We start from the raw sequence: 22,016 nt of genomic DNA, 5'->3' as shown, positions 1-22,016 counted from the left end.
TGTCTTTTTGCCTTTTCTAGGGCCTCTCCCTCGGCATATGGAGGTTCCCAGGCTAGGGGCCTAATTGGAGCTGTAGCCACCAGCCTATACCACAGCCACAGCAATGTGGGATCCGAGCAGAGTCTGCAACCTACACCACAGCTCACGGCAACGCCGGATCCTTAACCCACTGAGCAAGGCCAGGGATCGAACCCACAACCTCACAGTTCCTAGTCAGATTCGTTAACCACTGCACCATGACGGGAATTCCAACCAGAGCTCTGCTTCTGTAACTGCATTTCTTGTGGGAACATCAGCAGTGGGAGGAACCCTAAGAAGGGAAGAAGGTGTGTGTGAGCTCGTGCACTGAGGGCACTGGGGTGGAGACCTTAGGGGGGAGTGGGGTAGACCCAGCAGGGGCTCAGGAGCCAGGTCTGGGCTGGAGGAAGAGACTGGGAAATCTGATGGGCTGGCTAGGGTGGGTAGAGGGCTGATGGGACAGGAGAGAGCCGAGATGACAGGATGACACATGGACTTGAGTTTGAAGACAGTAAGAGGTCATGTGACCCTTTGATTAGGGACACATCATGGTCAGCAACAGCACTTTAAAGGTCAAAATAGGAGTTCCCGTCGTGGCTCAGCGGTAATGAACCAACTAGTATCCTTGAGAATACAGGTTCAATCCCTGGCCTCGCTCAGTGGGTTAAGGATCCGGCGTTGCCACAGTGCCGGGGTGCGGTACAGGACTGTGTCATTTCTGATGCACCCATACCCTCTCAGTGCATTTGATCAGCACAGAGACTCTGTCAGTTGGTATTCGTGAATCCCATTTTACAGATAGGCAACCAAGATAAATTAGTCAAAATCACCTGGCTAGCCGAGAGAAGAGCCCAGGCTTAAAACCGCCATCTTCTAAACTCTGGAGACAGAAAGAATCCCCGGTGCATTCATCACCCTCTGCGCATCCCACAAGATCAAGTTCCCTCTCCAGGACTATGGTTCTCTAAACATCGGAGCCTAAAGGTGCGTTCTGGAGGCTCTCTCTTGAGAGAAGGCCCCGCTGGGAAACAAGGCCCCCTCGGCCTTAAAGCATCCCTCTGGGCTTTGGAAGAGACTTCCCACAGAGCTGCTTCCCACCACACCGCATCAGCCTTCCGCAGGGCCCCTGTGTAACTTGACTGTGAGGCTCCGTGTAAAGCCGGGATCCGACAACCTCCTCTGATTCATGCTGAATGAATCCCTGGTACACACTGTCAGAATCTAAGAGGCAGGTGTAGCTCCCCCGACGCTTTCAATAGGAACTTGTTCAAATCATGTAGCCTCTCCAGGAGCATTTTTTTCAAAGGAGTGGTTTATAATTTCTCATCGGCAGCAGGAGTGAGGGGGTGGATTCGGAGGAGGAAGGAGGAAGTACTGATGGGGGAAGCAGAGAAAGAGACACCATTCTGGATCAGAGCGGCCAAGATCAAAAGAGAGGGGGATCCTCGCTTCTGGAGATGAGAGGCTGGGAGAGAATGCCTGTGAGGGTGAAGGGGAGGCAGAAATGAGATGTGATAGGTGGAGCTTTTTCTATAGAGAGAGGGAGAAGAGGTTTCTATTTCTCCACAGGAGAGCCTAGTTAAGGCTCCCTGGCCCCGCCCTCATCTTCTTCGGGGACCTCTGCTTCAGCCAGGCGACCAGCTCCTCGTCCCCCACCTCCTCCACCCACAGCACCCTGTCCCTCCACCCTTTGCATCCTTTATTCCAGCCCCTATACGTTCACTCATCCAGTTCATCCTTCCTGGATCACCCTCTACCCTTTGCTCTATCTCATTAATCAGAAGCAGATTTAAGTGCCGGATGCCCCCTGAGTCTGACCTGAACCTCCAGCTCCAGTGGTCCCTGTTGCCTATACCACTGGTTCTCCCAGTGCAACCTACACCACAGGTTGCATCGGGATCACCTGCAGGGTATTTTATTTATGAATTTATGCATTTATTTATTTAATGTTTTTCCCTCTGCCCATTGGTTCCCTTTGGCTTAAACTCAGGTCTGACTTATTGTTGGGCAAAATCTGAGCTATGGCAGAGTGACCCCCACACCAGTCACCGCGTGCCCGTGTCACAGTGCCAGTTTATGAGTATACCAAGTTCCCAATTCAGTTCAGACCCTTTCTGTTCTTTAACCAGCAGAGAAGTACAATGAAGTTGGGAAATAATCTGAAATTGTCTATTGGTTTACTGGAGGGCATTTTAACACACAGGTTGCTGGGACCGCCCCTCCCCCCCGCCCCCAAGTTTCTGATTCATTAGGCCTGGGGTGGGTCTCGAGAATTTACCTTGGTAACGAATCCCTAAGTGATGCTGCTGCTATGGTCTGAGGACCACTGATCTTTATCATCCATTTAGCCTGAATCATGCATTGCTTGTACTGATACCTTCATGGAGTGTGTAGAGCCTGCCTCCTGGATGAACCTGTGAACAATTCAAAGGCAGTGATGTGGTAAGTATGGCACTATATCCCCGACAGTACCTAGGTGGCATACTCAGAACAAGTACCCAAACCAAAATAAATTACTAATTGGTGTGGAGGGTTAGTATCGATTTTAGATAAAATTATGAAATCCGGGAGTTCCCATAGTGGTGCAGCAGAAATGAATCCGATTAGGAGCCATGAGGTTGCGGGTTCGATCCCTGGCCTCACTCAGTGGGTTGAGGATCCGGCATTGCCATGAGCTGTGGTGTAGGTTGCAGATGCGACTTGAATCTGGAGTTGCTGTGGCTGTGGTGTAGGCTGGCGGCTACAGCTCTGATTAGATCCCTAGCCTGGGAGCCTCCATGTGCCGCAGGTGAGGCCCTAAAAAGACAAAAAGACAAAAAAAAAAAAATTATGAACTCGCCAGTTTGCCCACAGGAACCCCCCACTTTCCTCTCCTCCTTTCCTCAACCTATTTCTGTGCCACTTATATTCCCTCCTTCAGGATGAACCAGCGCCACCCCCTCCCCCCAAAAAAACATATACCTGCCCTAAAAGCCTGGAGTTCTTTTCTCTGCCGCTCAGAGTTTACAGACAATTCTTATAAGAAGTTTGGCTGAAAAGGAAAGAACTGAGGCAAGGCAGTAGCTATAGAGGGGTTTGAGGCCCAGGAGGCTTTTTATTTCATTTTATTTTTTTTATATGAGGGTGGAAAGAAGCCAGCAGAGAGGGAGTGGTGGTATAATGAATGGATAGAGGGAGGTCTTTGAGACGGAGGGTGGGTGGGATCCAGAGTAAAGGGAGAAGGATTAGCTTAGGCCAAAGCAGGTACACCTCTCCCATTGTAGGTGGAAAAAGAAAAGAAGGGGTTTAGATGTAGGAATAATGAGGCTTTTGACTCTAGGTGGCTCCTAGCTCTAACATCTTGTGATTCCATGAAATTAAATTGCTACCGTGTCAGTGGCTTAATGTGTCACCTCTCCTTGGCAAAGCTTTAACCCAAAGAGATGAATCTTTCATGAGAGACTCTCATGAGGTATGGGAGGCCTGCCACTGGGGCAGCAGAAACTTCCTAGTGGTCTTGAACAGCTACCATCCTACTACACAAGGGCGGGGCTGGAAAAAAAAGGACGAATATGCCTAACTGTGACAATGTAAGGCCTAGGCACAGTCATAATCACTATAGAGCTAATAAGCAAGTACTGGAACCAGACTTTCAACCCTTCTTCACTAGACTCAGCAGCCATCTGGTCCACCCATCTACACTCATTCGTTCTCAGACCTCTTAAAGTGGCAAGGAAGTGGGGGAAGTGTTAAGAACAGCCTCTCCCTAGTCCTTGGAATAGTGACTTGGGATGTCAATCTCCATCCATGCCAGACCCACACAGTCCCAGCCCATGTCTGGGACTTGGAGAGACACCTGATGATGAGAGGAATAACAAATTATCAGATGCCTCCTCAATTAGCTTAGCATGCCAAGTGTCTGGTACATTGCACCAGACCCTGGATCACAGGAAGAGGTCAATAAATGTAAGTTGTCATCATCATCTTCCTCCTTCTTATCATCATCATCATCATCATCAATCCCTATGTGCCCGGGCACCATGCTATGTAATTACATATGTATTTACAAGCATATGTTATTCCTAATTACAAAAGTAATAGATGGTCAGTGTTAAAAAGTTCTAACAAGAAATAGATAACATAAGAAGTGTGAGTGTGATGTGCTGGAAGGAGGGATTTGGACTGCCTGTGTTTACCTCACAGATCTTCTGATATTAACTGTGTGATCTTGGACATGTGACTTAACTCCTCTGTGCCTCAGTTTCTTCATTTGTTAAATGAGGGCAATAGTATTTCTTATATCATAGGGTTCTTGGGAAATTTAAATAAAATGATATACGTAAAGCACTGAGCACAGTCCTTGGCACACAGTCATAATCACTATAAGGTAGTTATTATTGATTTTATTAATGTTGCTGTTTTATAAGTAAAGTTCTCCATAATTCATATTGCAAGGTAATCAATATCAATATCCCTTTGCATATTTTCAGGGTTTTTTCCTATCTATATTGATATCGCTATGTCTGTATGTAATATAGGATCCAAAATATGTAAATGTTTCACATCTCTTTGTTCACTTGACAAATATTATGGATGATTCTCAAAACAGCCCTACAAAGTACATACTGATACACCATTTTATCTATAAATGGATATTTGATGTACCTCTCTGAAGGCTGTAACTTCACGTCCCAAATGTTCAAAGGAAACCTCTGGAGGCTGACGTGTAGGGCATGGGTCAGCAGCCTTTTTCTGTAAATGGCCAGGTAGAAATAGTTTAGGCTTTGCAGACCATATGGTTTCTGTTGTAACTACTTAACTCTGTGCTTTCGCTGTGAAAGCAACTATAGAAAACACTTGAAGGAATAAGAGAGGCTGTGTTCCAATAAATAAATAAATATTTATTTACTTATTTATTTTTAATTTTAGCTACACCCATGGCATGCTAAATTTTCCAGGGATCCAACCCACACCACAGCAGTGACAAAGCAGGATCCTTAACCCATTAAGTGACCAGGGAACTCTAAGACTTAATTAAAGGAGAACAAAATGTGAATTTCATGTAATTTTCACGTCATGAAATATTATTCTTTCTTTGATTTTTTTTTCTCCCAACCAATGATTATTTTAAAATGTAAAAGTCTTTCTTAGATTGCAGGCTGTAACTGTACAAAAATACAACAGGCTGGATTTGGTCCATGAGTGAGAGGGATCAAACTAGCTTGCCATTCTAGAGCCCGTTCGAAAATTAGAGAGGCAATGAAGGGTAGAAGTAATATCTTAACCTATCCTTCCGGCCTTCTCAGTAGAAAGTATCTTTTCCTCTGCTTGAAATGCATTATCCCACCAAATCCATTAAAACCCTACTCAAAGTTTTAGATCGCATGCCGCATCTTCTGTGAAACGTTCCCAAAATTCCCCTGCAAGAATCAACGCTGTTCCCTGCTCAGTTACTCTTCGTACTTCTTTGACAGTAAATACTACATGCTGCACTCCCCCCCGCCCCCACTACCAGAAACCCTCAAACTCCTGGGCATTCAATTTATTTGACGTGCATCTGGAACTAGTGCAGTGTTTGGCAATTGAGAAGGACTGAGCCAAATTACCAAGCTTCAATCTCACTCATCTGGGTGCAAGGAAAAGGAACCCATTAGCACTACTCTAGGAGGACGGAGGGAGGAGTTATTTAGAATCAGGAACTTGTTAAGGAACGTGATTTCAGGAATCTGCCCTCAGAGCAAAAGCCATGGTTTCGAAGGCTGACACCCAAAGACCTTCTTTCTCTCTCAGGCCACATGGACTCCCATCTCTACCTCTCTGAAGAGGCTGATTTCGATACTTTGCTTTTCTCAGCAGTCCTGTCAATTCAAGAGCTAACAGATCAACTAGCTTCTGAGGGTCCTAATTTTAAATTTCTGGGAGAAAGAGTCTTATTGGTTAGGGAGACTGGTTGCATGCTATAAACATAAGGGCCAAAGCGTATCTGAGTGGGTAGTCCAGGTGTTACTGGCCAAGAATGGAGGGAGTGTGTTGGGCGAACCCCTCAAGAAGCCTGTGATACTTGCTGGCTTCATGTACCATGTGACAGTTTGTGTTGTGGTTACTTGTGTGCATCTCCCTCTTTTTCGCTATCTATCGGGACAGCGTGCTCTAGACAGGGACAGAGCTTTTCTCTCATTTTGGTGCCCCCCCCCCCCCCCCCGTCCCCATAGAGTGGTTTGCACACAACAGGTAATGGCAACTGCTTATTGAATTGAATAGAAAACACCACCTTCCACTCAGTCTTTGAGCATTTTTCATCTTTATGAAAGGCATACATTCCATTGCTAGGCAAAAGACATGTGGCATAAAAGATAAATTTCTTTTCCTGGCTTCAGTAATTTTTTTTTTTTTATTCAATTGTCTTTAGCTCAGATAATTGCATTATTTCCATTCCAGGTTTTCAGGGGTCAAACAACCTCAGGTCCAGATGTACTATGAATGCAACTGTAATAGTTTCAGAGCAATTATCTCCTTCCAGCTCTGCAGGAAGGAACAACTCGAACTCCAGAGCCAGGCTAGTAAGAAGTCCTTTTGTATGTATCCCTCTCAGAGTCAGCCCAAAGTGAACCCAAGGCCTGTTTGAGCAGAGAATTACTTAGTGGTGGCTAGTGGCCTAGGCAGCTGCTGCCTATGCTGGCTTCTAAGCAGGCCTGGGAGCAGCTGAGTGCCCCAGATCATACCTGAATCCCTTTGCCCTTTTACCAAGGCCAGGAAAGCTCAGCCGCTGCAGCCACCAAGGTCAATCGAGAGAGGCGGCCCTTTCCTGGCTGCCTTGTAACTGCTGGAGTTTCTCTCCATCGTTTATTACTCTGATCTGCTCCCTTGGGGGAGAACCTAGCTCATTGTTTACCAAAACCAGTTGCTCCCCTGGTAGCTCTGCTGCCTCTTTCTGCTCTGATGAGCTGCAAGCTTCCCGCAGAAGCAGATCTCAGGGAAGAGGCATTACAGACACAGCCCAGGGCAAATGCACCATGTTCCAGTTTGTGTCTTCCTTGCCTCGGCTGACATCGATGCCTGAGGCCTTTCTCAGGGTCTTGGAAGCCCCCTTCTACATCCTGATTAGAAGAGAGAGGCGATAAGACAAAATGGCTTTTCTGTCCCACTACACACTGTTCATAATAGACCCTCTAAGACTTGCATTGTTGGGGTACTTAATGTAGTTGAAGGCTCACCTTTCTCCCCAGAGGACTGTGTGTGTACACGTAGGTACATGGCACATCTTATGAAATGCACAGAACTTCAATTTGTCATTAGTTATCCCACTTAAATAAGAACCATAGATAAAATCAAATACATAGAAACTCAAGAAAATCCTTGATCATTTAATCAGACTCTTTAAAAGCACCCATAAGTCTTTGGCGATAACTAGGGCTTTTTCAGAAAGTTGCCTGGAGAGAAAAAAAAAATAAATGAAATTATTCTGCTTAAAAAGAATAATGTGTTAAGACCTTGGGGCATTTTATCTGTTGACCACTTCCAGAATGGTTATCCTCTCACATGTGAGTCCATTCTTCTGAATTTATTACTGTTTAAAAAGGATGAAGAAGTTGTATTCGTTTATTCTGAAAGAGAGAGGCATTTCTATTTCTCACTACAATTATGGTCTATTTTTACCTGCCATCTCTCACCAGAGTTCAATAATGTGAATCTCTTTGTTAATACATATATTTTAACTTAGCTGTGTTCCCTTAAACAATTTTTTTTTTTTTGCCTGTCAAAACTGGAGTTCTCCATTTTCTACCATCACTTAAAGTTTTGGGGGAAGCTTATTACAGTTTGTGGATTACCTGGATGCTTTAGTCTTCTTTCTTCTATACGATAGCTTTTGGCCACTAAATGTTCTTTATTAACACGCAGCTTTGCTAAGGAAATAAGATGAATAATTTTTAATTTCTAAAACATGTATTTGTCACATTGCTTTTCTGAGACGCTTGGACTCTATGCTGGATTACATTGAGAGATCTTTCCAAACAGTATTTTTAAATGATAATATTATTTCTCTAAGATGCTCTGCATGGAAAATATTTTCCCTGGGTGCTTATGTTTACAGACTAATAGTCAAGTGGGAAGCTAAGAAAGGTAAAAACAAATGATGACGCAATTAGTATGTCCTTTCAATTATCTGTGGTTCATAAAAGTTGATGTCGAGGTAGACAATATAAAGGAAGAGTAAAGAGCAGGAGTTTTGGATCAAACAGAACCGGGTTTTGGGCCCCTTATATTTATGAGTCGTATGACCTTGGGCAAAGCACTTAATCTTAGCAAGTCTGTAAAATGAGAACAAATATAACATCTAACATTTGTTGATTACTTTTTATGTGCTGGGCACTGTGCTAATTATGTCACATGCATTCATTATCTCATTTCATCCTCAAAATAATCCTATGAGGAAGGTGCTATTAATAGCCTCGTTTACAAATGAAGAAATCGAAACTCAGAAAGGTTGAGTAATTTGTCCAAAATTTCAGCCTGGCAAGAGTTTGTAACTCTGCTTGATTCTCTCTTTTATGTCAGGCAGTTCACCTTTGGGAAATGCGGGGAAGAGAAAAGCCTCTTCTTTTCTGACCCCCACATTTTTTTTCCCACAGTTAAATATATACAGGTGGATAGATATAAGTGCCTTGTCTGTCTGGTTCTAGGACATGGTTGGTTCATGTCTAGTTCAAGTACATCAACATCACATTATATTGTGTCCCTGTAGCATTACTCTTCTTATAAGGTGAGCTATGAGGATTAAATGAGATGATGTATGGAAAGAGCATGCCTGGCACATAGTGCTCTTGTTACATGTTATTACATATTACCAGCTAAAATTTGTACAGCACTTTATTCCTTATGAAGCTCATTGACATAGTCTCTCATTACTTCATGACATCATGTGATATGTTATAAAATGATGGCTCAGAATGGGTAAAAGACTTAGCCAAGGTCATTTAGCTTATAAACACATTGATATGGGAACTTACATCTTTTTATCCAGAACCCAGTAATTTCATTCTGCTTTTTCTTTTTTTTTGTCTTTTTAGGGCTGTACCAGAGGCGTATATGGAGGTTCCCAGCCTCAGGGTAGAATTGGAGCTGTAACTGCTGGCCTCCACCACAGCCACAGCAATACCAGTACCGAGCTGAGTGTGTGGTCTACACCACAGCTCACGGCAACGCTGGATCCCTAACCCACTGAGTGAGGCCAGGGATCGAACCTGCATCCTCATGGATACTAGTCAGATTTGTTTCCACTGAGCCATGGTGGGAACTCTCATTGCGCCTTTTAATCATTGCGGAGGGGGTGGCTGTATTTTTGTATAACTAATTTAAATTATTATTAGAAGAGGTGGCTAATTCCAGATAGGTGAGTTCTAAACTTTTCTGAGTTGCTGCTTTATTTTGGTAAATCTTGAAACTTGTTTCTTGATTTTCTGCTTGACTCTCTCTTTTATTTCAGTCAATTCGCCTTTGGGAAATGTGGGGAAGAGAAAAGCCCCTTCTTTTCTGACCCTCACATATTTTCCCACAGTTAAATATATACAGGTAGATATATATCAAATTATGAATGGGCTGGGTTTTTTAGGGTGAATTTGTAAGTTGGATGTTTGGAAAGCTGAGCATTTTTCCTTCATAAAAACCATGTTTTAGATGGAACTTAATCCCCACAATGACCCCATAGGAACCTGTCATGAGTATGTGCCGGATGCAGGGAAAGGGGGAAAGAAGAACATAAAGCAAAGACCTTCTCCTTCCTTTAATTCCAGGCTTGCCCAGATGTAATTTTGAACAAACCGTTCGCCCTTAGTATTTCGTCTTTCTTATAGTTTATGCCATCTCTTAGGGCCCCTTTATCTTCTCTTGTATTGAGCAACCACCAGATCCAGCATGCTTTACACCAAAGAGTCCTCTAAATTCTAAAACTATCAGAGTTCCCTGGTGGCTCAGGAGGTTCAAGATTAGGCGTTGTCACTGCTATGGCTCGGGTTGCTGCTGTGGTGTACGATGTAGGTTTGGTCCCCAACCCAGGAACTTCCACGTGCTGTGAGCACCACCAAAAAATGAAAAAAAAACAAACTATCTACCTGCTCCGTGGTCTTTTGACTTCACCCTCTACTCTAAAGGGCTATTCGAACTAGGTGTTTGGAGGAAAGCAGTCTAATGAAATATTTCACACTGAAGTATAAGAGGCTGATTTTCCTTATAAGAGGTTTGCTTTTTAAAAAAGGTTATTAGCATTGCACGTACATTTGGTGGAAACTCTAGCAGTGAAACAAAATAAAATGAAAATAGCTATTACGTAGAAAGTATTTTGGAAGTGATCTGCCATAATGTGGGTAGACCAGCCAGTGAGCGCTTACCCTATCCTTTTATGTCACCAACCTCTCCCACACCCACATGCACACATGCCCTCAAACACTCATCTCATCGGCTGCCTTGGCTGCTAATCTTTTCCTCATCCACTGGACAATTATTAGAATGATAGCATTTCAGCCCTGGAGAGAGTTCTAGAACTAATGTCATTAGCTCATTTTATAATTGAGGAGACAAAACTCAGACACAAGGGCCTGGTTCACACACTGGTGAGTGGTAGAATGGGTGCTAGAACCCACATCTTCTGCCCAAGAATCTTGGGTATTTTCTTCTACCCTCTATGCTTCTATGCTGCTATGCTTAGCAGTCAAAGTCTTGCAAAATAAACTTAGAAACCCTCATGCCTTGACCTTGTTCATTTTATCCAATGGGATTCTCTTTTCTCTCTTTGGAGTTGGCAGGTAGAAGCCATCACTACTGGAGGCAAGATAATCTGACCTGCTGTTCCTACCCACATGCTCTGACCCAGAGGCTGGGCATTCTCTATCAAGTGGAATTGTGGAAGAATTGGAAATTTGAGGGTCCTGGTACACTCTTTCTTCTTCAATAGCTGCTCATGGAGATCATGTGAAAATATGAGGATTACTGTTGCCTCTCTCCTCTTTCTCTCATTGAGCATTTAGATTTCACTCCAATAATCGGAACCACTCTTTTCACGCGGCAGTAGTGAGAGTGTGTTTGGAGAGGCAGGCTGCCTGGGACTGTACCTCAGCCAGCATTTCCTGACTGAGCAAACTTAGCATGTTGCTGAACCTCTGGGCCTCAGCTTCTTCCTCTGGAAAATGGGAGCAATAATCGTTTATGCCTTTTGCAGTTGTTTACAATGTCTACCTGCTCAATAAGTGTCAGCCATCATCATCATCATCCTGAACACCTTGTCGGTGTTTTGAGTTTGCTTTGTAAACTTTTTTAAGGAAGGGAAGCTTTTCTGGTCTTAGCTGCCTTTCTCCATTGCCTGGTAATCTGTAAATCACGCAGTCGTTAAAGGTCAAGTTGACCCTTTATGCAATTCTTGCCTAGGAGGCCTCATTGTATATAGTGAGTCACCATCACTTAGAAGTGGACTGTGAGTCAGTAGCCTGTTAAGGAGAGGTCAGAAGGTCCCTGGCTCAAAGTGAGAGGATCCAAACCTAGCTCTGGGGTGCAGAAAGAAACACTGGGCTTGTATGGCTGAGTGGACTTGGGAGCCATGGAGAACCTGCACTACTCAATCCAGAGGACAGAAAGTGGTGGGTAAATGCTGGCGTTCTAGAAGCACACAGAACTGAGTCTCTTTTCCAGTTCCATCTCTACCTTTGCTACGTGACCTCCGGCAAGTTATTTAACTTCCCTGTGCCTTTTTTTTTTTTGAATCATCTGTAAATCTGTAAATAGGCATGATCTTAATAGAAAGGACTTCACAGGATAAAATGCTCAGAAAATGCTAAGAATCAAGTAAATACTCAATCAAAAGGAATTATTATCATTGTCATCAGCCTTATCATCATGAATGGGGGTCGTAACAGACAGTTCTAGGGAAGACAGACAGTCCTAATGGGGAAGCAAACCAAGGGGACCAAGTAGCTGGAATGAAGATGTATCTGATGTGACTTTTAGGTCGTGGCAAGACATTTAGCTAGTATTAAGTGTAAAAAGTCTTAATTTATTCCTTGTTGCGCCACCATAAAGGAATGAGGGATGTAATCTGCGTTGTGTAGAGGAAGATTCTGCAGACTAGAGTGTAAGCACCCTTCCTGCACAAAAACACAAATCTGGTAGCTCTAGTCAGGAGCTGAGCTCCCATTCAGGTTCTGTTTGTAGAGGGGTCACCGGTGGGCCCCAGGGAGAGGAGACCTTGTCAGGTCCCTGACTCCACAACATGCTGAAAATATGAATGTCACATAATCATTCTGTCCTTCTTGATCTCAACTGGCCTTCCTGATTTCATGCCATCTGCAAATTTGCACATCTTTTGTGCTCCTTTTGGCTCACATTTTATGCCTTCTTTTGCCATCTCATTTACTCTGCATGTTTCAATCTCTGGGCTTCCTTTTTTTTCTTCCTTTTTAATGTGGTGGGTTTTTTTTTTTTTTCCTCCTCTCTTTCTCTTCCCTCCTTTACACCCCCACCTTCCTCCTCCCTCCACACCAATCAAATTCCTGCTTGCTTCTTGCCATATTCATTCTCCAACCTCATTCCCCCCTCATTCCTAGAAAACAGCTCACAGACACTCACCCTCCCCCCTTCAAGTCGCAGTGCCCACCCTCCATAAATTCCAGCAGCCTGGCAATCAGTAACTTCAGCATCACACTTCACAGCTCTCAGAGTTTACACTACTTGTTACTACTCTCCTTGCTACTGCTCTCTAGGGTTTCTGCTTAAAAAAAAAAAGCTCCACTTAAAAATATCCTGGGTACAAGTTGAACCCACAGTGAAGTTTACTCGCACATGTTCACATTTCCTGGTTTTATTTTAACTAGTGGCTCAAGTCTAGGTCCAATTATGCAGTAGAGAAAGACTAGATCCTTAGGGAACACATTTTTTTTTCTACTGTGAAGAAGAAAACCACCAAAACATTCAACAGAAACCCCAGTTCTGGGTCCACCCACTCTCTTATCTCCCCGACTCCCCCAGTCTTAAGCAGAGGGGACGTGTATTTTTCCTTTGTGGAGTCATGTATTTCACTCTTCCTGGAGCTCCCACTGCCTCCCAGTGTGTGTCTGTGTGCACACGTGTGTGGCCACTGCTGTTTTTCCAAAGGGCTCACCTCTCTTCTGCCATTTTACCAGGACACAGGAGGCGGCTCTCCTCCCCCTCTCCCTCTTTTTCTCTCCCTGCCCCCAACTCAGCCTAGGCTTTTTCCTGTCTCTTAACTCCACCAGTGCAGCAGCAACTAGCTGAGCTGCTTGCGTGTGAGTGAGAGAGAGAGAGTGTGTGTGTGTGTGTCTGAGTGTGTGTGTGTGTGTGTGTTTGCGTGCACAGCTAGGCCAAGCCTGTGAGCCTGCCTGTCACTGGAGAGTTTTAGTTTGCATTCAGAAGAAAGGAGGAGGGGAGACAGGGTTGGGGGGGGAGGAAAAGGTGGAGGGGGGAGGAGTGGGGGGAGCGCAGAGAAGGGAGGGAGAATGTCTTGTTTGTGGCTTGTCAGCAATTGCTTGAGACAAGCTTCCATGTGTGAAAGCTACTTGGCATGAATGCCTGGGCCGTACCAAGTGTCACCGCAGCAAGAGGGGGAGTCAGAAGAAAAACAGATCAGACCAGAGCAGACAATAGGCCCCTAAAGTGTTCCCCCTAAGTTGCTTTGATGTTGTCCTAGTGTCTTGATACCAGGAGGCCAGGGATTGCAGGAAAAGGGTCTTTTTTGTCTTCATTCACTTTCCCCCCTCAGTTTCTGAAATGATTCTCCAGAATTTCTCCTCATAAAAAAGGTAAGAGCCCTAACAATTCCTTCTTCTGTGGCAGGCTGGTTCGCCCGTGCCTGGAAGTGGGGGTCTCATTCCTGCGCTGCTCAGGACGAGCGCTGGGGTCCTGCGATTGGGCTCCTGCCTTGCCCCTGGAAGTCTCTCCAGGCGCTCAGGGCTTGGGGATGGCCCCTCTTTCTAGGGAACCCCAGGAACACGATCTGTGCCTCTGGGTTGGTGCGGGAGAAGGGGAGGATGGAGAGGGATGGGAGGAGGGTGTGAAGGTGGAGGGTGCGAGAGGGGAAAAAAGCAAGAGAGAGAGAGAGAGAGAGAGGGAGCAGCCTGAAAGAGAGGGAGAGAAGGGCAGAGCCCTGGATCCGAGCAGCCCCAGCCTGGAGCTTAAGGAGGCCTCCTTGCAAAGCTTGAGCTGTGCGTTCTCAAGGCTGAGCCAGGGCTGGCTGGGGCTCTGCCGAGTGCCTGCAGAGATTGCACGGAGCTTTGTGTGTGCGAGTGTGCCTGTGTGTGTGTGTGTGTGTGTGTGTGGACTTCCCACACCCTGCCCTGGCGTGCCTCGTTGTGAAGGGGAGGTACCTCAAGCCTTATCACCCGAGCCCAGACTCTGCGAGGAAGAGCGGCATGGCAGGCAACGAGGGCGGGCGAGAGAACTCTGCCGCAAGACATTCCAGAAACTTTTCCCGTCTCGGGGATTTCTCTGGTGGTAGAGGCTGTGAAGGAGTTGTGGCATGCCCCGTGCCTCAGTTTCCCCGTCCGTAAGATCCAGAGAGCTGACCGGGGATGCTGCGTGCCTCCCCTGGGATTTGGTGAAGCAGCTCACGGTGTCTCAAAAGCTTGGAGAAATCTTCCAGTTAGAAATGCTGTGGAATCACAAAGTAGAAGTGTTATCATTGTTCCTGATCATCAGCATCATGATAATAAAACCGTCATTAAGACACCCTGAGACAAATAGACCGGGAAACACAGATCAAGTGTCTGAGTATTTCTAAGGAAACAAAAAGCCTTCTTCCACCTGTTGGCTTCTGTCCTTTTCTCTTGTGTCTTTTCGTTAGATTTATTTGCCGATTTGTACAGAGAATGGGGTGGGAGGGCTTGGGTTTTCCCCTTTCCTCCTCCCTTGGACATATTTTTTTTCTTTTTAAAAAAGGTCAATGTAAGATGCTTGAGAGAGAAAATGTGCCTCCCGTTATAGTAGTTTATTTGAGACCTTGTGTTTTCTGGCGCTGGCAGGGCATGCAGGCACATCTGTAAACTCTACCTTGGAGGTTAAAGATTTTTATTGTGGCTTTTAGAAATTAAATGCGATTTATTTACAATTGCTGTTTATCAGAGAGTAAATATCTTACTGTGTGTGTGAGGGTAAGAATGTGAAGGCTGTTTACTCACTGGTGGTTTTGTGGATAAAACCTTTGCTTTTTAAAGTGACATCTTGAGAGATGGGCGTAGAGCACTAAAATCAGTGCCTAATAATCATCTTTAAAGATTTGTTTAAAGGAAAAAAATGTCTGCTTATTTTCTTGAACTGTGGGTTCCCTTTCTTCTGTTCTTCTGCAATGATTGTTTCAAGGCTCTCAGGTGTAGCTCTCTTTGAATTCTCTGGGGGAATTTCACCTTCTTACCTAGGTTTTCTGTGACTCTGCTACTTCCAAAAAAAAAAAAAAAAAAATCTGTGAAAAGTCTGGGAGGCTGTGCCTCCTTCCATTCTAACTGCAAATGTTTATCAGACCCACCGACTGTGTGTGATAGCTAGAGATTGAAGCAAAGCGCCAGCCCTGGTTGAGAATATTTATGCTCTTCCCATGGAGGCCTGGGGAACCTGACTTCTGGGTGTGGGAAAGGATATGGGGAGATATTCACTGGCCTGGATCTGGCAAGGATGCCCCTCCCCCACCCCATGCCCCAATAATGTGTCACTGGAAGAGAACTCAACTTGAAATGTAAAAACTTCATTTTTTGCTACTTTGTAAGCAGGTCTTACTATGGTTTGCCTCTGGCAAGATTTCAGGGGCCAGCTGTCTTCCTAAAAGGTTAGAATTTCAGAATTGCAAGGGAAAAGAAAGATTATTCCTCAAGTTTGCAAGGAGGACACTAAAGCCCAGGAAACATCAGCAATGATCTGAGGGGACTCAAGGAAGCTGTGGTCACATCTGGACCACCCCCTGGGTTCAGAAGGCCCTGGGGGTCAGTCGTTATGCCAACCACCCTTACCTGGCCTCCACATTTGATTTTGCCCCCTCTGGCATTGGGCCGGCCCAAGATAGGCAGCTTTTGGAGTTCTGCTTGCTGTGCTGGGTTAGAGCTACACACTCAGCCCGCTTTGTGGCATGTGGAACAAACATGGCTAACGTGCGTCACAGCCTGACTTTGCATGAACTCATCCACGTATTTATTTGTTTATTCAGCCAATGTTTTAGGGGCACTTGCTATGTACCAGGCACCCTGCTGAGCACTGAGGATCTAGGAAGGAACAAGGCAGATATAGCCCTACTCTCAAAGAGCTGGCAGTCTTGGTGGTATGACCAACATTAACCTTGTAGGGAGTTCCCCTTGTGGCTCAGTGGAGACAAACCCGACTACTATCCATGAGTCCAGGGGTTCAATCCCTGGCGCCCAGCTCAGTGGGTTAAGGATCCAGCATTGCTGCGAGCTATGGTGTAAGTCAAAGACTTCGCTCGGATCTGGCTGTGGCTGTGGTACAGGCCGGCAGCTGTAGCTCTGATTCAACCCCTAGCCTGCGAACTTCCATATGCCGCCGGTGCAGCCCTAAAAAGCAAAAAACAAAACCCCAAACCAAAAAAACATTAACCACGTAAACAAATTAGTAATTATCATATTAATAATACACATTGAATAAGATGCAGATACTACAGTGCAGGGCATAAAGTTGTCTAAGTCATTGACCTGAGGTTTCTAACTAGGCATAAGCTCACTGTCCTTTTGTCTTTGTGACTGAGTTCGTGCCCTGGCCAACTTCCATCCTGCCGGTAGCATTCTTACTCACACAGAGTCCAGTGCTTCCAAAGACAGCAGAGAGTTCCCTCCCCGCCGCTTCTCCACACAGTACGACAGAGATGCAAATAACGTCTGCTCACCCTTTACACTTGGGCTGTTAAATAACTTCACACTCATAGTGAACCAGCCTATATAACAGTCATTATGTGGGTGGTTCACATTAGCTACAGTCTCCATGCGCTTATTGAACCCTAACGGGCATCAGAGGGTACATGTGGTTAACGAGGCTCTTGTCTCACTGTCCTTCTTCCGTAGTTCTTCCAGTTGATGCTAAACACTTAGCTGCAGGATACTCCACCATAATTACTGTTATCTTGGAATTCCAAAATCAATAGTGTAATGAAAGGGCCTTCCCATGCCTACCAACAAGGACAAGTATCTATAACGGGAAAACATTTTAAAAGCCTCTGCAGTGGGTCCCCTCTTATTAACATCATACTGATTTTATGAGGTCAAAGGTAGGAACACCTTCCCCACCCCGTTCACGGTCTTTTTTTGGAGAGGATATATGGTTGCCATGCCAGTCCTTTCCTTGCAGGCAGATTGTGTTAATGCTTGGACACTTCCTACATCCTGCCTTTCCCTAGCACTCAGAGGTGTTGTCTTCATTGTTGTCAATCCATCTTTTTTAAAGATTAATATGGTAGTTTAAAAGGAAGACAGATATGCCCACCCACACATAAATCATAGGTTTGGTGCCTATACTTTGGGAACCCACACGGGTCGTGTGATGAGCAAAGTAAGAGTCATTTCTATGTACTCAGCGTTGTTACACAGTGTGGTAGCAGACTCACTTCGTAGCAACTACCCTTTCCGGAGCTGACTGCGTTTGGCACCTGTGGCCTTTGCCTTCTCCTGTGAGCTGCATGACTTCATTTGCAAGTCTTTGATCCCTTCCCCCACCCCCTTACCCCCTGTGTTACTCACTGGGGAGCTGCCTCTGGGGGAGGCTGTCTGGGTTGCCTTGGAAGAGTAGTCCAAAGAGAGGAGTAATCTGAGTGGGGAATTCAGAAATGAATAAAACAAGGGTCTGGTTGGGGGGAAGGATTTAACAGAACTGGGGAGCCAGACAGCAGTGCTCCAGGCCATCCTTAACTCTGGGGGAATAAAGATGAAGTCTGTGATAACATTTAAAAAGGTACATAGCGTGTGGGTACTTGTATAAATAAAAGTGCTAGAGCCTCAGTGCTACTGAGGGTGAAACCAAAACAACATGCAAGACATTTCCAAAACCCCTTGGTTATAAATACTGCTTTTGCATGTAGTTTCATTGAAGGAAATTGTGTGTCTTTCCCTCCAAGAGACATACATATAAGATGTAAAATGGGGGAGTTCCCACTGTGACTCAGTGGGTTAATGATTCAGTTTGTGGAGGTGCTGGTTCCATCCCTGGCCCACTGCACTGGGTTAAGGATCCCGTGGTGTTGCAGCAGCTGTGGCACAGGTTGCGGCTCCAGCTCGGATTCGATCCCTGGCCCAGGAACTCCATATGCTATGGGGCAGCCAAAAAAGAAAAAAAAAAAAAGATATAAATTGGAAATTTTCTACATTTTTTTGTCTTGACATTTTAGTGTACTTTAAAATGGTATTTGCTTAGCCCTCTCGTATAGTTAAATAATAGTGTTTAGTTAAGTGATACTGTTATCCTTCTATTATATTTGAGTAAGGTTATGTGACTTAGCCAAGGACTCACAAGAAGATAAGGGACAAGATGGCTAGCTGATTAAATCTTCCTGTTAGACTAAATCTTTTCATGAGATGAGAAACAAAGGAGTGCAGCAATCACCATGATATTCAGGTCAAAGGAACTGTGTTGACGGGGCATTAGCTTGGGCCCCTCTTTTAAAGACTCAGATTAAGAATGTTGTTCAAAAGAGAAGGACCCCCCCAGATTCTAATTTAACAATTACACGTTTTTTTGCAAAGTACATTGGACCAGTCTCTGGCTTTGGTTTTGCCAATCTGTGACCTGGGACTTCCCATTCTACTTCTCTGGACCTCTTTTAGAATGAAAGGATTGGGGTAAATCTTCTCCAAGTTTCCTTCCAGCTCCGTCATTCAGTATTTCTCTGATTCTATAAATAGGATCTTCCATGAATCTGGCCGTTTGGTCACCTTACACAAGACCCTATTCAAGAAGTACAGTTAGCAAAGGGGAAATGTTGTTAGTTTGGTGGATATATAGGATTCATTCCTATACATCCAAACTGTGTTGACGTTTTGAAGTGAAAAGCACACTAGGAAAAAGTGGGATTTCACCTTACGGATTTTAGGAGAATTTGCCAGTCAGCATGCAGGCACATGTGCAAGGAGACTTAAGAACCATTTTCAAAAGAATAGGCTGTTTTGAATGCATGTCTTCCTGTATAATAAGTATGGATTTAAAATGGACGGGCACTGGGTATATCTCTCAGCTTCACCATTCTCACTGCTTTTTCATAGAAATTGTGCTGTTCCTTTTTGCCTTATGCTTCCATATTGTTTTGAGGATGCAAGGGACCAGTTTCAGCAATTATAATGCTTCTGATACAAGCCGTGTGTTTAACCCTATGCTTTTGGGCATGACAGGACTATTGACAATCTTTATGATATGCAACTCCTGAAGGATCTTGCTGAAGACTTGCTAATATGATGATAAATAAATAAATGCATGTGGAGTATATATCTTTTATATATAAAATACATTTAGGATGTGAATAATAAATTGTTTCTGAAATGTGGCCAATAGTGGGACAAAGAGGGTCGAAAGTGAATGACGTTTTTATTAATCATATTTTCTCTGAGTAATTCCAAGCATTATTCATTTGAAGTTGGTTAAACCTTTGAAAAGATACAATTTTAGAATTTTACATGCAATTTTTAGAACCCCAGAGTAAGTTCTTCGGCCATGTTTTAGAAAATATCATCTTGCTTGTAGCAAGAGGGGACTATTTCAAGGCTGTTTTGACAATTAACAAGCCACTGACTCTTTCTGAATTGGTTTTATTTCTATCTGGGAAAAAAAATAGTATGTAAAGTATAATTACCTTCTAACCAGGGAAGGGAATTTTGAAAACCACATATTATGTATTCTATATTATTTCTTTATTCTTGGTTGCTTAAAATTTCTAACATTGGCTATCTTGCTCTCCCTTATAACAATCCTTAGAAGTAGAATCATGAGAGAAATGCATTATTGACTTTAAAGATGGAAAAACAGGAATAGGTTTGTGAAATAGTGTACCAGCAAGCTTTTTAGAATGTAAGCCTGGGAGTTCCCGTCGTGGCGCAGTGGTTAATGAATCCGACTAGGAACCATGAGGTTGCGGGTTCGATCCCTGCCCTTGCTCAGTGGGTTAAGGATCCGGCGTTCCCGTGAGCTGTGGTGTAGGTCACAGACGTGGCTCGGATCCTGCGTTGCTATGGCTCTGGCGTAGGCTGGCAGCCACAGCTCCAATTCACCCCCTAGCCTGGGAACCTCCATATGCCGCGGGAGTGGCCCAAGAAATGGCAAAAAAGACAAAAAAAAAAAAAAAGAATGTAAGACTATACTTTGTAGAAATATGTGAACTGTTCGGTTATTGATAATTTTTTTTTTTTTTGTCTTTTTAGGGCCACATCCATGGCATATGGAGGTTCCCAGGCTAGGGGTCGAATCGGATCTGTTGCTGCCAGCCTACGCCAGAGCCATGGCAACGCCAGATCTGAGCCGTGTCTTTGACCTACACCACAGCTTACGGCAATGCTGGATCCTCAACCCACTAAGTGAGGCCAGGGATGGAACCCGCAACCTCATGGTTCCTAGTTGGATTCGTTAACCACTGAGCCACAGCGGGAACTCCATTATTGATAAATGTTAAACTATGATGGAAAAGAAAAGCATATTCTATATATTATTGTTGTCAATCTAGTTTTAATGATAGAAATATCAAAAGCATTTTTATGCTATTCAAGGTTCAAAATGCCTCTAATCTAAAGTTTTAGAGAGCTTTAGCGATTTCCATGAAAACCGTACTCACTCTTTTTCTTGAAAAATAAATACAAAAACTCAAAATTAACAGTAATGGTGGTTGAAAGAAACCAAGCCATCATTTGCTCAGAAGAGAAACTTGTGAATCTTGAGGTAGCTTTATCTTGCCTCTACTCAATATATTGGACCGTCTGTTATCCTTGTGTAGTTAGTATATGTTTGAGGAGGAAAATTTTGTGGAGGGTGTGTGGACAAGGGATTTTTTGCTTTTGTTTTTTGTTTTATTTTGTTTTGTTTTGGTCTTTTTTAGGGCTTCACCCACTAAATATGGAGGTTCCAAGGCTAGGGGTCAAATTGGAGTTGTAGCTGCTGCCCTGCGCCACAGCCACAGCAATGCCAGATCTGAGGCAGATCTGCGACCTACACCACCGGTCACGGGAATGCTGGATCCTTAACCCACTGAGCGAGGCCTGGGATCGAACCTGCATCCTCATGGGTGCTAGTCAGATTCATTTCTGCTGAGCCATGACAAGAACTCTGACAAGGGACTTTTTGAATGCAGGTGGAAGGTGTACTTGTTCTAAGGCTACCTAGATTGGTGATTTATGGTAGAGAAATCCATGGTATCCTGGGCAGTTTGAGGCAACTATACTCTAAAGAATGCAGGGTTTTAACTCCTGTGCCAGTGCCCAGGCTGCTACCTCTGCATGGAACATTCTTCTGCCTGGTTTTTTTCCAAGCCGACTCCTGCGCTCCTTTAAGACTCATCCTAGGCATTTCTTCTGGAAAGCTTCTTAGACCCAAACCACCCTATCTCTGCCCCACCGCTCTGGGGTTGGGGATGCACTTATGTGGCCCTTATCATGCTGCACTGGAATTACCTACCTCCCACTCTGAGCTGTGGCCCCATCAAGCAGTGGGGCTGTCTTTGGTTTTTAAACCCCCAAAGCCTAGCATAGGGTGAAAACAGAGCTGGTGAGTAACCAATATTGTTGCTTGAAATAAACAGTTTACATCAAAATATACTCATTAATACATTTAACTAAATACAAAAAGAATGACAGGTAAAAATCTTAATTTATACAAATTCATGTCCCACATTAAAAAAAGAAAATTTCTTATATTAGGGTAGTCACTCTTTTCCCTCTCTGCAAAGAAGAAATTATACATCCATAAGGAAGTTTTCATACCCCTAAATCCTCCTTTTTCTTTCTCCCCCTTTTCTTTTTTTTTGGTGGGGGGGGGTATGCCCATGATGTGAAGTGTCT

General features: G+C 44.3%; 1 protein-coding gene across 8 annotated transcripts in view; it reads left to right on the top strand.

Annotated features, from left to right (window-relative positions):
* BCL9 (B-cell CLL/lymphoma 9) overlaps nucleotides 13,499-22,016 on the top strand; it is an 87,904-nt gene continuing 79,386 nt past the window's right edge. For 5 of the 8 annotated variants that reach the window (XM_013993355.2, XM_021089957.1, XM_013993363.2 and 2 more), the window contains exon 1: nucleotides 13,499-13,799. The gene's annotated coding sequence lies outside the window, so the exon portion shown is untranslated. The remainder of the gene's footprint in view (nucleotides 13,800-22,016) is intronic. The other 3 variants (XM_021089955.1, XM_005653070.3, XM_005653072.3) reach the window with 2 other exon arrangements.

Source organism: Sus scrofa, chromosome 4 (assembly GCF_000003025.6).
Source record: "Sus scrofa isolate TJ Tabasco breed Duroc chromosome 4, Sscrofa11.1, whole genome shotgun sequence".
Taxonomy (NCBI): domain Eukaryota; kingdom Metazoa; phylum Chordata; class Mammalia; order Artiodactyla; family Suidae; genus Sus; species Sus scrofa.
This window is presented reverse-complemented; position numbering and strand designations above follow the sequence as displayed.